Here is a 15,748-nt window from a genome sequence, read left to right as displayed (position 1 = left end):
TACATGTGCACAGACTGTGGCTGCTGACAGGTTCCCAAAGAGAATCCGCTCAAGTTTTGTCATGGACCACGCACAAGATAATCATTCAGCACATCGCCGAAAGTTCCAGAAGAGGACACGAGGCAAGGGGGGACGGGAAGCATCTCCCTGGGCTTCCAGCACTGGCATGAAATGACTGCTTCCCTTCCCTCTGCCAGCTCCAATCCTTCATGTTGACATTACACATCCTGTACTGTAGATCCACCCCCATGCTGCCGCTTGCCCAGCTGAATTATCTCCTGCGTCACAGCGGTGGTAACAGAACTGCTGGCTCGGCAGACCTGAAAGCCCCGTTTCAATGCTTAATGCCTTCAGCAACTGGACACATTACCATAGTGTCTGGGGCTGGGTTGCGGCCCTCTCAGCAGCCGCGCGAGACTCAATCTAACCTTCTGCTAACCAGATGGTCTGTTTGCCTCTTGGGACCAAACCATTAAACTTTACTTTATTAAATTCTATCAAGACGTGGGGACGGTTTACAGCAGTGTGTCTGGTTCATCTCCAACAGGGTTGCTAGGATGAAAACGACCTAAAAATAACTAGCAACTCTTACTTCACACCAACAGAGAACTAGAGAAATTGGAGTAAATATTTAAATGATCTACCAGATTCCGTACCACCGCAGTCCAGGCTGCACAGTTAGCAGATTGTATTGTAAATACGCACACACGTACACAAAGAGGCAGAAGCTCATACATCTCAACAGCCATCCACCTCCCAAGGCCTACACCGGGTTCAGCATCCCTGGGCTCCAGGCTATTTGAATGTAGCTGAGGGAATCTATCTCCATCTTAATCACTTCCATTACCAACACAAAGGACCTATCACAGTTGTGAAACTGATCCCACATTCCTAGGTTGGACCACCTAGGCACACTGTAGGCAAGACTCCTCCCGCCACAAGTGCTCAATAAAAGTTGAAAGAATGAATGAATAGATTAGCACCTACTTCTTATGGTCACCATCTTCTATAAAGCATTGCCTTGTGAGAGAAGACACTCATTCTTTCCAACTCTCATTGTCCCATGACTGCTCCGCAGGCCTCTAAAACCAGGCTCCAGATGAATGTCCCTGGGTCGTCCACCACTAATAGATCATTGCAAATGAACCTTGCACCTGGCTGCTTCTTGGGCACCTGGCAGGGTGCTGCCTTAGGCCTAGTCACTTTCACCAGAGAGAGAAGTCCCTGTTAAAGATAAGGAATTAGAGGCTAGGTGCAAGTTCACAGACCTAGGCAATAAGGCACAGATAGGGGGTTGAACTTGTCTTCCTCCAAAACCAAGCGCTTCCAACTACTTGGTAATAAGAGGTAAATATGGGGACTCGGCATGTGAAGAACTGAGCCCATGTGAAGGTGGCCGTCCCAAAACACCCCTCACCTAACAAGTCTTAAAAGGAAACTGGAAAAACCTTTCCACTCAGAATCTTTCAGGCGTCTTCAAAGTTCTGATTGCAGGCACGACTGCCCACTTCTAGTTCTTACTCTGCGGGCCTCCTGGATTCTGTACCCTCTGCCGCACTCACCAAGCCAGCAGATAGGGAAGGGGGACCGACGTGGGCAACCCAGATTGACGCAGTGGCTATGAGGGCGGCCCGGCTGAGTGTCCTTGTGTGCTGTAGCCGGTCACTCTGAACTGGAACCCACTCCAGGGCGCCTTAACCATCACCACCACACCCACAACTACCGCATTACTCCTTTAGTCCTGGGCTCCACCCCTTGGGCCCCCAAATCTCTTCATTGTAGGGCATCTCAGAGCTCGCCATCTCTCAACCCTGCGAAGTAAAGGACCTGGTCGCTTTCTTTCCTCCTCAAATATCTCTGCACACAATTTTAAAATGATGACGCTGAAAGTTTGTGGGATTTCTTCCCCCCACATCGAGTTTTATAAAAATAGCATTCCAATGACATCTTTGTCTCCGGGCAGTTTCAAAAGAAAAAAATATCTTCATGATTAATTTACTTTTAAAGGTGGAAAGTCACTATACTGTTTACTGAACAAGCACTTCCATCTTCTTCATCTCTGCCACTAACATAAGCTCCATTATCACTGTTGGCACCGACGAATCCACCAATACATGCTTTTTGCTCTAGTAAACTAGGTTAGATAAATCCTGTTAGGCCCTACCAACATCGTTCCACATTTTGAAATATCATCTACCAGTAAGACACTCTAAAATTAGCCTCCTTACCCCTGAGATCTCAAAGCATCTGATATTACAGTACTTTAGCAGAACCAAGTAGACATAGACAATTAAAATACACATTTGCATGTAGAAGACCAAAGCATTTTTGAAACAAGGCTACAGGAGAGTCCTCAAGTTGGCTCGGTGCTAGCTATATGACTGAAGCCACAAAGAAGCATCACACATTTATACAAGCAGCATCACCAGTATTTCCACTGCCATAGGTCCTATGTCCTTAGATAAACTACTTTTACCAGAATAGTCCCCAGTAACATGACAGCCATCCGATTTTTCCTCCCCAAAGCTCCAAGAGCTTCAGATTTATTATACAGTGTTCTCCTCCAACATCCCAGGAAAGGTCTCTACAAGATTGGGATGGGTTTAGTCATCAAGTAGATGTACCTTTCCAAGAGGACATCACATCGTTCTTGGGTTGTTTACAAATTCCAAGTACGTGAGCAAATACAGAGAGAGAGAGTTGCTGCATCCACAACTTATCAGGCCCGAGGCTCGCCATCTAGAAATGCTGAGCAGGGGCAACAGCAACAAGGACCACTCATCGAGTCAGGTATCCCCAGCACAAAATTAAACAGGTAGGATTCAAGAAATGAATTTAAGACCAAAGACAACAGAGTTCATAGACGGACCAGGCAAAGTTCTGAAGACCTGACCTCATGTTGTCTATCGCTGAGAAACAACAGCTATTGTTTTCTGAGTGGTTCTCATGAATCTGGGCCTTAATACATTACTGTTACTGGGTGTCAATGTTGATTCCAAATCAGAGGGACCCGCCAAGACAGAGTAGAACGGTCCCAGCGGTTTTGCTGGCCTATAATCTGTAAAATAGTAGATAGGGACTTACTCTCATGGAGTAGCTGGTGAGTCTAAATCCACCAACTTTTTGCTAGCATCCCAGTGCTTAACCTCTGTGCCACCAAGGCCCCTTCTTTAATCCTCCTGTCAGTTCTACAGATTCATGTTATTATGCTTGTTTTGTTTCTGTGTGTGTGTGTGTGCTGATTTTTTTTTTTTTTTGGATTAGGACATCATGGGACCGATAGGTTAAATGATGCATACAAGATCATCCAGCTAAGAAGTGGCAGAGCCAGGCTTTAAATTGTACAAGCTCTTTATCCATGAGAACTAGTGTGTCATCCACTTTCTTAATAGTGTGCATCATACTCTAAATGGAAACCCTTGCATGGGCCACTTCGTTCCCCCTGAGAAACTCTAAGGGTAGAAATTTGTGCTCCTGAAATTTCAACAACGAGTAAGTTCTCTTTCCCAGAGACGTCCTACATACAGGCTAACTGAGTTCCTACTTGTTCCTCAATTGTATGGAAGTTGAGTCACGGTGTACAAATTGCCAGCGCATTATTTTCCCTATATAATTGCATGTCAGAGAGGGAAGGCTGCCAAGTGACAATCTGGCCCAGTGATTCATGGTGTCACACTGGTATACCCACTTATGATACAGGTTGTTGTCAGTGTTTCCTAGAAATCCCTGCCTCCGTTTAGGAGATAAACGGTACACCATAAACCTTCTTGTGTATTAGAACACACCTGGAAGCCAATTTCCTGAATTTTTGAAGAGGGAGGGAGAGACAATAGAACGTTAAAAGTGAAAGCATCCTATTCCTCAGACTGATCACGCTGATAAGACAGTATCTTAAACTTGGCTAATGCTCTTTTTTTGGGGGAGGGCAAAGGAGGGGCGTTACAACAATAAACCATTGCTGTCAAGTCAGTCCGTCGACAACAGTAACATATGGTAAAAGGTCTACTCAAGAGAATCACGTGCCAGGTACTGAGGAGAAGGATGATCCAGACAGGTCTGAAGTTTTTCGCTTCAAGTTTTTGCTGCTTTATGGATGCTTTGCAGTAATATTTGTCTCGTAAAGGCTTAATTAAGGACTTCTTGTTCCCTAGACACCAACACAGGCTACACAATATGTGCATGGTCACAGACATAGTAATTTTGCCACTGACCTTTCCGCTAACTCGGGGGAAAGGTGAGGAGGGCTGGAAAAGGTACAGACAGGCACACCTTGGGAGCGTCAGGATTTCACTGTTCCAAGCAGCTTCAAGGAAGATCACTAGCACTTACCTGTGCTAGGGTCAATTTTGATAATTGTAGTTGATGTCTAGAAACGGGGTTATGAATATAATTATCATGAAGCAGCAATTGGGCAATCACAACCTAATTAAGCCCACTGACTAGATTATCTTGTTTTCCCCCTAATAATCACATAACATTTAACACTTGCTAATTTTAGGACCTATGGGTGATGTTCACTCATTATTAACAAGCCACAGCTACTGGTCAGAACTGTGTTGTACTCCAAGACACTTGTGTCAGCCAAGAGACAGGGGTGAACTGCAGGGACCGCTGACATCTGTTCTCACCACTTCACTACTCCGCCCCCCAAGTTAGTCATGGAGGCAAAGCGATGGCAGGAGACGGAACAAATGATGAGAACTTCCACTCACATGGAACGGTACAATTCTGCTTTCGAGTGTGTGCTATTTTCTATGGTCCATACACTGTGCTTTTCCACAGTACAACAGAGTCTGTCTTTGAAGATGGAAGAGACTGGTTTTTCTTTTCAGGATAATGGATGGTTTCCTCTGCCAGGCCTGCATACGTAAACTTCATGCATTTACTTTCCCCGGGCATGATCTAAGGCTCCCTGTCCTAAGGCATCTTGCTGAGGGGGGCCTCAAAATCAATGTCTTAGTCCCAGTTGAATGTCACTACACCCACAAAAGTACACGAAGGAGCTCGACGTGGAGCCTGCATCGGTTCCTCTTCAAAGAACTAAGAGGGGAGTTGAAGAAACAAGGTCAAGGCTCTTCATTGAGACAAGCTGGTCTGAAGGAGCGCCTTAGAATGCCAGGCACTGTGGACTGGGGTGTCATAATTTCTGCTATGTGAGGCCGAGTTCCTTTTTCTCTACATTAGAAATTCTGCCAAGGAACTGCATGCTTCGGTACCAGTTCAGCTTACTCTCTTGGCTTCTGAGCCGTCCCTTCCCCCAACGAAAGGCCATTATCTAAGGGTCAAATCATTTTGGTCGTGTAGATGATGGGTTAAAAGCAATGACTGTGGCCTTCTCTGGAGCGTTTTATGAGCCGTGCCTGTGCTTTCCTCCTGCAATGGCTTTGGGTACGGGTTTGTCTGAAGACTGGTGAGCAGGTATAAAACCATCAACAGTTGCTTTGGGCTAAAGAATCGACTCCGGAATCAGTGTCTTACAGAACAGCCACCGCACTGGGTGGCTTAGGGATATGGGGACCTGCTCCACCCGCTTTCTGAGAGCTTGTTACTCCATCGAGCGCATGTGTGGTCATCCGCAAACAGCTGCTTCCTTGCTGTTCTCTGATCGTCCAAGGAGCACAAATAAAACCCAAGCTTCGTCAATCTCAAAGCATTCCTACAAATTCACAGAAACCTTTATCCACAGGAAAGTACCAAATGGTGAATGAAACTACTGGGTCTCGACATAGTCCCCTTCTGACGGCAGTGTTGCCATCTCTCTGAGCACTTCCCTGGGGAATGTCTGCACTTTTCTGACTGACACCATTTCAAGGCGGCAGTTCAGCACCCTCCAGGGGCTCAACCCATGTTTCTTTTCAAGGTTCTCTGGTTTGGGGAACAAATTATGAAGGGGCAAGATCAAAGCTGTAGGGAGGATGGGAGGAAGACATAAGACAGCTCTGGCCACCTGGAAAAACTAGCCGGTGCATTGTCCTGTTGGGGGAAAAAAACATCTAGCAGAGCAACTTCCCTGACGTTGTTCTCCCCAGATACCATTCTGTGGTCTTCCAACTTTTTCCTACTAAGCCACTCCCCGGTCCCGATGGATCACCGCATGCCCTTTGAGAAAAATCTAGCAAAATTCCCTCGTGGGTATCACCACCCCACCCCATCACCCCCCAAAAGCAGCAGCCATATCCACCTGAGCTGACCTCTCTGCCTTCAAACTGGACATGAGCCAAGCAGATCCCTCAGAAGCTGCTCTTTAAATGTGATCCTTGTTCTGAACGCGCGCTAAAGAAATGGAGACCAGCGTACCACTGACAGATCCCACCTGCAGTCGGCTGATGGCACAAATGTGGTCTAACACACGCTAGTTTGCAAGAAATCGGTGAGTGTGCAAACTGGAGTCCCAGTGGCCTGACTCTTCGATTCAGCCTTGGAAAGCACACTTCAATCCCAAAGGTTGACGAGGGAACATACTAGCGACCCTACTTGAAAAAATATCTGCACTGTTCCCCAAAAGGGTCAATCAGCAGGAAAACTGTCTAATATGGCTCTTTATATCGCTTTTAAAAATATCTGGTGCTTTTAGTAATAGTCAGAGCAATGAAGGACACTGAGAATTTCAAATGAGCCCCCAAAAAGGAAAAGAAAAAAAAGCACTTATCTGTAAGGTAAGAATTACTTTTAAAACTTCATGTCCATATCTACTCTATAATTGAGCAGATTTAAAAATGTTTATTGTATAAAGTACTCCCTCCCCAATAAAAGTATTTAACTAAAAAAAAAAAAAGTACCCCCCTCAAAATTGCCTGGCTTTTTGTTTTTTTACCGTCTTATAAGAACAGACAGAGGGGTCCCTCTTCAGTGAAAGAGTGTCATGCTCTTGCAGGAAATTATATCTCACATCAGCTAATATATATTAATTAGCTTTGTATTATGTTCTGATTTCCTTCATTCTACCTGGGCATTCTCCAGGTATAACCAACTGGAAGAGACAGCATCAGGAACCTCAGGGTACTAAGAAATGACCAATAACTAGGCTTAGAACCAAGTCTCTGGAGGCAATTCCCTTGGGTGCGTGTCCTGGCTCCTCCACATTGCAGCTTTAGGTAATTCTTTTTAAATCATTTTATTGGGGGCTCATACAACTCTTATCACAATCCATACATACATCTATGTGTCAAGCACATTTGTACATTTGTTGCCCTCATCATTCTCAAAACATTTGCTTTCTACTTGAGCCCTTGGCATCAGCTCATTTTTCCCCATAGCTTTAGGTAAATTATCTTCCCAAACCTCAGTTTCCTCACCCATATGAACAATCCCCTGATCCACATTAAGTGTTAGAAAATGGTACCTAATTAATATCCTATGAGTGACTCCAGGAGAGGAAATAGCATTGTGTTGAAGATCTATAGGGTATTCCCATTCTATAGAGGGGCTTGCAGAATTTTTGATAAGGCAAGTCTGTGTCTTCTCCTTACGGAAAACAGATGATGGCCAATTGACAACAGAAGGGGGAAAGGGCTTGTTCGGCTGAACTTTCATATTCAAATTATAATGGTGCCTTCCACACGGACCCCTTTTCTATTTCCAGTCACTAAAACCCCAAGTCATAGTCTTCAGAGAAGGCTTATTTACGGCAGAAGCCATGAGGACAAAAGATTCAAAGTGATGAGTTCCTGAGATCTTTACGTGACCTCTAGGTCCACTTTCTGCCGTCTACGGTCTGTCGGCCTTGGTTCAAATTTTACTCCAAATAAGGTCCACTAGATCGGGTCCATGACAATCTGAGCATTGACTGTCTGATGCTCAAGCACTAACCAAGTGATCACAGCAAAAGGATAGATAAGGGCATTGGAGATTCGACAGATAAAACAGTCAGAACCACAATGACCGCATTTTGCATTTTAACATACCAGGCTTGGGCTGACAGGACAGTCTGTGACATTTGGCCGGAGCAAATGGCTTAATCCCAAACTAGACACCAGGTATGAATCAAGGGCCGTTCCTCTTCTCTCTGATATAAGCAGGTCTTTGTTCTTATTTCTCTCCAGTACCCAGAGTCTAGGTAGAGAAGCTCCACGGAGGGCTTTGAGAGGACGATCACATTTTCTGCCCATTAATAATGCAGCTATTTTCTACTGTGATCTATTCTCTACTGTGTTCATTTTCCAGGAAAATCTCCACCTAGGCAGAGTTAACCAATTCCCTCAAGTTTCCATTTACCTTTTATCTGAAAGGCTGTGTTTGTGACCCCAAAGTCACACAAATTGCCTTCCAGGCCCAATTCTACTGTTTTACAATAGGCACCGAGCACAGAATGTGGGCCTAAGCGCTAGTCTTCCTATTTCACATGCAAGGGGTAGCGAGTTACAAGGGCTTTTTCCATGTGCTTTATTGTTTTCGTTAAAGCGGTGCCTTTCTCCCCAGGGCTCTTCCCAGTGGACAGACCTCATCTACTTTGGCTTATCAATCATTCTCCTGCCTCTCTTCCTTTCTCCCTCTCCCACCCAAGCCCAGTCTCTTCTAGCCAGCACATTTCTACCACCTAATCATGGCAATGCGTTAGCCTACTTTTCTGTTAGCTTAACAACCCTGTCTATTTTCTACTGTGCTGATGCTACTGTTTGCTTTTCTGAAGGGCTAATCCGTGTATCCTTTCAAGGCCTAACTTCCCCTACCAGGATAGCAGCTGGAGCTCTAATTCACGGGTCTCTTTCCAAAGCTTTTCATTAGCAAAAAAAAAAAAAAAAGAGAGAGAGAGAGATGGTTTAGAAGCTCACTTCTTAATCTGCAGGTGAGGTTTGGAACCTTTATGCAGCAAACATCTCTCCAGCCTCCCACATTGTGCCATTGCACAATTATTTTCTGAATAAGAAGTACAATGTTATAGGCACCGTTGCAGTTGTGAACAGGGAGAATGTTCACTCGGAGGAAAATTGGCTCTCACACCCCTGGCTCTGGCATTTCCCAGCTCAGGGGAGCAGCACTCGGCTGACAGGAGTAAAATCGAAGGATAATAGTTTTACCTTCTTAAATCTGAACAGGGAAGAGAAGAATTCCAAATTTCGAAGGCCTTAGCTTGTGTTCTTGTTCAACTGGCCAGGCGAGGGCTTAGGGAGTGAGCTTGGCCTTCCCCATCTGGGCTCTGTGGCAGATAAGCCTCTCCACAAATCCTGGGCTGAATTACTTCTGACACAGTTGTCCTGCCTGGGCCTCCAGCTGCTTTTGTGCTCAAACCAATCTGAATGCAAAGGTAAGTCTTTGCTTACTCACCTTGGACCCATGCTACAATTCCAACTAAGAGATCCTAACCCACTTGAATCAGGAGCCATTGGTTTTTGGTAGAATGCCCCTATCTTGGCTTTGCAATCTTTTGTTACAAGTCTGCCCAAAACCTCCCAAGATTCCTTATGGAGTTAAACTGCATCATCTTCATTTACGTAAAAAAGTACCGACCCAAAGGGGGAAGAAAAGAACTCGCCCTTCCTCCCTTCCCTTCACCCTCATGTGGTTTCTACTCTTTGAATAGTGTTGGGGTAAGACTTGAACAGGCACAGCCAGCGCATGCTGTCAATGACCAGGAGCAACATGCAGTGAACTGCCTAGCGAACACAGGAAAGCAGACATCAATACCAAAATGCCCATGAGCTGGCCCAAAAAGGAACCTTCCCTTCAAGAATAAATAACTCCATTCCGGCCGGGAATTAGGCAGGAGTGTTGTGAAGACATCAACTATTATCTGCTCACTAGAAGTAAAGGCCAATGCCTCTGTAGGTGACGAGACCAGCACCCACTCATACAACGATCTACCTCTTCTTGGGTCTCAAAACCCTGAAAACTCAACTTGCTCCATACATCCAAAGACACAAAATCTCTTGTATGCTTCAACTGATAAGGACAAGAAGCCTTGGAAGGAAGATCAATTCTGATAATACATTTCCAAGCAGAAAATGGGAGCACAAGGCTCCACGCTTCTCCAGAAGTAACATTGAAGGGGACACAAGATTGGAGAGGGCTTCCCAGTGCGCTGCAAGTACACGCTTCAGCTCCTGCAAGCCCATTTCTTTCCTTTGGAAACGTCTCCTCCAGCGTCTTACAAATCCAGGAGATGGTGCAGCTTTCCAGGAGCCTGTCCTCCCTCCAACGCTCCCCCAGCCCCCAAGCCAGTCTCTTGCCCAGCCCCCTTCCTTCAGGACTGGCAGACACACCATACTGTTTTAACTTCTTTCCTGTTCTCCCAGTTCTTCTGGAACATTTTATTTTCGACAGTCAACTCATTTGGAGGAGTGCCACACTGAGGTTCAACTGTTTACTGCGTTAACTGTGTTTCTGCCAAAAGCCCACATCCAACACTCTCTCCTTCAGATGGACGCCTGGATTAAGAATTTATGCTTTAGTTCGGAAAAAGCTTAGAAAACGTGGAAACTTCCAAGCATCACTCTTCGTCACAAAATTATTTTTCCTAATCCGAGACAGAAATGGAAATCCAGTTCCCCTTTCGACAGTTCTGTCCTCATTGCTCATGGGTAGATGCTGCCCCTATGGTTAAACAGGCATTTAAAGGATCACTTCGTGTATATGGGGAATTGGGGAATAGCTAGCATTGGTCTATAAGAGAGAACTGGGTTCTACGATAAACAGCGGGCACTATCTGGGATGCATCCAGAGTGCTGGAAAGTCACCAATAATTGTTTTAAGACTAGATTTCATTCTCGACCAACCATCGGCGGAAGACTCCGGCTTCAAACTGTACCATGTTGCAAAACAGACCCCCAGAGTCCAATTGTGGGCACTTTTGTAAGATGCAATAGAGGCAGAGAAGCTTCCAAAGAATGATATTTGAAAAGGATTCCCACCCTGGATGAGAGAACTAGAGGACAGAGCAGGGAACTCAAAGAAAACCGCACGCACACAAGTAGCTGGGCCTGGATTGAAAGTCACGTGAACACACCACCTCTGCAGTCTCTCTTATATCAATGAAGCCACGTTGGCACGGAGATCCCGCCATGCTACATTCAACTAAGGAAAGTCAACAATCCTGCCCCTTACGAGTTGAGTTGGTTTCTCAGCAAGCCTTGCACTCACTCTGGAGAGCAGAGCTGGTGTTTCACAACCAGCCTCAGTCAAATGCAGTGGGGTAGTGGAAAGGGCACTGGGCTGGGAGTCAGCCAACCTGAGTTCTAGGCCTGGCTTAGTGACAACTGAACTTTCTGACCTTGTCAAGACACTTCATGTCTCCGTGCCAGTTTCCTCTTCAGTAAATGGGGGGAGGGGGGAAGGGGGTGGAGTTGAAGTATAAGGTCTAAGGCACTCTCAAATTATAAAAGGAACCACAATACATGCCAATGTACAGAACTAGTTTCCTAATTGGAAGTCCTGATTGGTGAAAAGCAAATACCCATCACTTGGGTGTGTATGTTTGTCAAGCTTCACCTAATTTTAATGCTAATTTCTACTTGAGAATCAATAGTTTTGCTCATCACCCTAAGCCTCAGTTTAATCTCCTGGCATTCTAGAGCTTTTTAACATTAGAATAAATGCCTCTTTTCCTTTGTTTCTTTCTTTTTTTTAAGTAACCTTCCCCAAACTAAGACTTGTGCTATTAAAAGAGCTTAGAACTTCCCATTTCCTTGCTGGAGTTAAAATTAAACTGTTCGTTCCTTAGGGCCCAGCATAACATCTGCCAGATGTCTTGGCATATCACAGGAGAAGAGTTTTCTTCAAGTGTTATATATTCTCCTCTGTTTTCTCATAATCAATTTATAGGTCACCAACACCAAGCTAATGTTTCCCTCCAAGTCATCAGCATCCTTAGTATGTGAACCACAGATCCTATTTGCTTTGGCAACACATCCATGCACATACACACATACAGACCCATGCTGGGGATCCCCGCCCCCTGCCCTCACCGGACTTTATCAACAGAACCTAGAAATACCCCCCCTTTTTTTTTCAAATGTCACTTTCCATCAGTCAACTAAGCAATTACATACTTGTGTCACATCCTTTGCGGTCTGCGTTCATCATCTGTATTTTCCCTACATTAGTGACTGTGGTGTTGTGAAATAGCATCTCTGTTCTCGAATCACCAACTTGAAATATTCAGTGGGGCTTTGGCATTTCTCTGTCCCATGATGCTATGAACTAGGAAAGTCATAAAGGTATGTGCCACAAAGAAGAGAAGCAGAGTGGCCTTGCTTAAGAAATAGCAACACCAAGGGAAAAAACCTAGGCAGACTAGACTCTATTAAACTCCATCACAGAGACAAGATGATTCTTTCCCAAGGCAACGTCACCTTTCTTTCCTTTCAGGAAAACTGACCACAAGTACCCTGGAGTCCATTAGGACAGTTGAATTTTCCCCTCAACTGTCTTCCGGAAGACTCATTAGGAAGAAAATATATAGTTTTCTTTTTTTTTTCTATTCCCTTTTAACGTTTCCTCCAGTTCCCAAGAAGGGGGTGGGGGTATGGACCAAATACTCAGAGTTGACATAAATCCCATAGGAGAAAAGACCATAGACTGCGAAGGCCCACCAAGACTTGTGTTTTTATGGAAGCTCATCTATTTCTCCAGTGTGATTCTCTGTGATGTATAAGAGCTATGGCAAAAATTTCCCATAATGAGCCTTATGGACTGTGTATCTCAAAAAAACAAAGAGTCTGAGCTTTGACATCATATGAGAATGTCCACTTTGTAACTGTTTTATTTTTCTTATTGTGGTTTATTGAAAACAACCCAATTCAAAGGAGTGTGTCTAGAACATTCAAGAAGCCACGTCTTTAAAATGTTACGGCATGCTTGTCCAAGTTGATGAGAGGGCCTTAGAGTGGGTCGATTTCTTAGGGACTCTAAACATATTCTCAAACTCCAAACTTTCTCTGAGAAAGCTTACTTTGTCCTTCTTTCCAGAAAAACTAATCTCGAAGGTTATCTGTAAGGACACTAAAATATTTGGTTGCAAAGTGAAAGATGTGGGGAATCAAATTGCGGAACTGGAGACCAGTTTGTCATTATTATTATTTTTTTTAAGTAAACCAAACAGCTGTCGTGATATCAACAACAAAAGATAACATAGAAGTTTGATTCAAGAGACACATAATGTACTATAATTACAATAAAGTAGTTATGGTTAATTAGACATAAAATTATTTCACAATTACTTCCAGAATAACTTTTTATTCCACTGCCTTTGAAATTCCACGGTTGGACAGGTAACATCTACCTATGCGCTAGAAATTTGAATATAACATTGAATACATTGCACTTATGAGCAAAAGCAATAGTTATCAGAAGCTAATCAATCCTAAAGTGAATAATGAATGGGAAAAGATTCCAAGATTTCCAAAAATGCTCTAGGAGAGGCCTCGATTTTTAATAAAGGAACAGAAATCTGAACAGAAGCATTTTTAAATGAGCATACACATCAACTGAAACCCATACATCTTCGTCTCCACACGCTGGGTTTTACTTCATTGATCATGGACAATTATCAGCTGAAGAACCATGTATTTCCCCTCTCCTTACACACCCCTCAGAAGAACAATAACCCTCAATTAATGGCACAACAGTTTGGGTGGAAAAATGGGATGTCACATACAGCATTGTGCATTTACTGAGTGGCATTGCTACTAGCTACTCAAGAGAAAATAATTACATCTGGATTCTAAAAGCATTTCAATCCACACAAAAATACTGTAGACATAAGGCACTAAACTACTGGAGACATAAGGCACTTTACACCCCCAAAAATCTGATGGTGAGAAAGCAAAGCAAGAAAAAAACCTGGTACAAGTCGCTCACCAATGTGTTCCTCATTTATGGTGAAGCTGGCCCCTTTCTCTATGTCTCCTGAGTTGAAAACAAAGTCCCATCAGTGTCCTTAGACTATATAAGCTGGTCCCGAATCTCCTCCAAGTTTTCCTTCACCCTGGAGCCTGCCTGACCCATCTTCAGAAGTCATCTAAAATTCTTCTAACATCTCCCTCCTCCTCAAGATGGCCACCTTACCTAATGGAAAATCAACATCTCCATGGTTCGCGCTAATAAATTCCTGAAGCATTTCAAGATTGAATCCTTTACTTGGGTCAATGACACACATTCTCCAGAAGGAATCTGTATAGAGTTCTAGTGCATGTGTGTGCACTGGGGTGGCTTTGGGTCCTTTCTCTAATCTTCCTTCCAAAATGTCTCCCCAGAGACTAATAAATTACTCCCAATTAAAAAGGGGAAGATACCTGGGTATAAGGTTTTCCTCAACGGGCAGTATTTTGTCGACTGTCTTTCCATGGTGCCATTGTTGAGAAGACATACTGATATTTTGAAGATTTACAGTACTTGAGAACAGTGGGGGGGGGGGCTGAGTGGAAGGCAAAGGGGGAAACAAAGGGAGTCAGAGGAGGCCTCCTGCATGGAAGGGAAAGCAGCGCCCCAGACACTGTGGTCCCTCAGCCCGAAGCTCCTCAGGGGGGTCTTGCAGGATTGGTTTTTGTGGGGTTTTCTTTCTTTCTTTGTAGAAATCATTCCCAACCAGACAATAAAGTCTTGCAATGCATTCAAAGCATGATGGCAACCAAGCCCCAGAACTCCAGACCCTCAGTAGGGGTCATCACCATCTTCACAATGATGAAATAGCATTCTGCGGGGACTTCCAGGGGGCCTGGAGCAGTGTTTAAGTTGTGTGAGGGGCTCAACAAAAACCTTTCAGGTTTTGGACTTCCCTCTCCTGAAGGAGGTCAAAACCCATCTGGGTCCACTCCGAAGGGGGTGAAAAATTCCCAAAGTTTACTTGAAAATGGAAGCAAATGCCTCTGTGGCTTAGGAAAGCACTCTCTGGGTGGGAGAAATATCTGAGCCAGCCTTTAAAAAGCCCCCTCATGTCCTTGTACAACGAAGCCATCGTGAGGAACCATCAGATTTCCCTCAGGGAAGGGAGAAGGCAGGAGCAGGCAGACAAGCCTCCTCCTCCTCCTCCTCCGTCACCAGCAGAGCTTCAAAATGGAGACATCCATAATTTTATAAACACTTCTCATCTCAGCTTTGTCTCCTGGAAACCGGCTCTCCTCCATTTTCTGGGGGACTTACAACATGACACGGCTTACCTGACTCAGTTCCCGGCTCTCAACCAAACTACTCACTTCCTCTCCAAACCTGCCAGCCACCTCCAGAAACAAAACCACAGCGAACCACAGCGCAAAGCCGGCCTCAGCCCCTGGGAGCTCGGGAGAAAGGCCCCACCTGGTTGGTCTTGGCCATCCCAGGCGCGTGCTTAAAAATGAAACTTTTTCTTCCTTTCTTTCTTTTTCTTTTTTTGGTGGGGGGTGCAGTGGAGGCATATAAAAGGAACTCCGGGCAGCCTCCCTCCCTCTCGGTAGGTTAGACGCTACAATGCAAAGAAAAGGAAGGTTCCTTCAGGAATGGTGAAAAGCCTGGAGACTGAACGTGAGAAGGAGCTTTGTGTTTTGGAGTCTGGACTGGAACCAGAGCAGACAGCTTGCAAATGGAGGACAGGGAGATAAAGAAAGGGAAAGAGAGGGGCTGCTCCGGGGGGGCGGGGGGGGGGGCGGCTGCTGTTTCCCCCTCGTTCCTGGAAGGAGGCAGACCCCCGGGAACTGCACCAGGCGTGAGGCGCCCCCCAGGCCCCCAGCCTCCCTTTCTCTCTTCCTCAGGAGGAAAGCCAAGCGCGTGTAATGGCTTCTCGTCTCCAGAAACCGTTGTCCTCCCGTGCAGCGGCTTCTGAACCCCCAGCCGAGACAGC

At 45.0% G+C, this 15,748-nt stretch overlaps 1 protein-coding gene across 3 annotated transcripts in view; it reads right to left on the bottom strand.

Moving 5' to 3' along the window:
- The window catches only part of ZNF462 (zinc finger protein 462), a 148,767-nt gene that overhangs the window by 129,046 nt on the left and 3,973 nt on the right, over positions 1-15,748 (bottom strand). The gene's annotated exons all lie outside the window — the stretch shown is intronic.

This window comes from Echinops telfairi, unplaced genomic scaffold (genome assembly GCF_000313985.2).
Source record: "Echinops telfairi isolate 266 unplaced genomic scaffold, ASM31398v2 ScPeMD7_7410;HRSCAF=8448, whole genome shotgun sequence".
Taxonomy (NCBI): domain Eukaryota; kingdom Metazoa; phylum Chordata; class Mammalia; order Afrosoricida; family Tenrecidae; genus Echinops; species Echinops telfairi.
Note: the sequence above shows the minus strand (reverse complement) of the source record. Positions and strands in the feature narration are given on the sequence as shown.